We start from the raw sequence: 1,186 nt of genomic DNA on the forward strand, positions 1-1,186 counted from the left end.
GTCTCAAGTATGGCAACAATAGTGAGGTTGGCCCAGGATTGGGCAGTGTTTCGTTCTGTTGTGCATAAGGTGGCTGTGAGTCAGTACAGACTTGATGTCACCTAACAACAACTCAGGATGCTCACCTGCCATTCTGGGAAATGGTACTTCATTAATAATGATACCAACACACATTTTTTCTAAAATCAACTCAATAAATAATTGTTATTTTAGTAGCCCTGATTTTCAGTAATAATCAGATCAAACTCTCCCTCTTATATGCACTCTGGTACATTTGCCAAGAACTGATTCATACTTTGTATTATTATTGGCATTGCTCTTTCCTAAAGCAAACTATTTCCTAGCACATACAAATCATAGCAACTCTTCTTCCACTTTGAAAGTCATTACATTGTTCAAGGTTCCATTTTGGAAAAGATTCATGCCAATTGCACCTTCTAAATTTCCTTTGGGCATCATTTCATTAACTTTGCTCCTATTTTACAAAACATTTACAATCATGTAGTTTGCCCTATTTTTGTTATAAGGAATGCAACTTTGAATGACTTTCTGGATTTTGTTTCTTCTACACTTTTAGTGATTATGCTCATTAACTTTCTATTGTGAAGCATTATTTTGCAGTTGATCCAGGAAAACTTAATTAGATTACTAGTTAAGGCGCTGATTTTGCAAATGATGCAAAGTTCTTCAGTGGCATTCTACCAATAGCTGACAAAGCATCATAACAAAAAACACATTAGAAACAATACAAGCAAATATCCAATGAAACCCAGTCTTCAAGTAATTACTATTATACTTCTTTCTCATGCATTTCTTTATCAGTTGCTACTAAATCCTCATTTGTCTCAGTGCACACATTACATCAGAGTCCTTGTCCCGCTTCATGATTGCTGAATTATTCTGGGTTGTATTTATGTTCTATTTTCATCACTACTTTCATGCATCAGGGAATTAATTTTCACCTTGTAGCCCTTTTTGTCATTTGAGGAGGTAATGCATCAAAATAATTAATGGGAAAATATAAGTTAAGCAGCATAAAACATTACATGCAACTGATAAGATACATTAGTCAAGATCATTTGTCTTGCACTTATTAATGAAATACTAACCAAGAAAAAGGACTCTTCATGTGGAACTGTAGGATAAGCGCTGGATTGTTAGTTAAAAGGTTGGCAGTTCAAACCCA

Source organism: Chrysochloris asiatica, unplaced genomic scaffold (assembly GCF_000296735.1).
Source record: "Chrysochloris asiatica unplaced genomic scaffold, ChrAsi1.0 scaffold00161, whole genome shotgun sequence".
Taxonomy (NCBI): Eukaryota; Metazoa; Chordata; class Mammalia; order Afrosoricida; family Chrysochloridae; genus Chrysochloris; species Chrysochloris asiatica.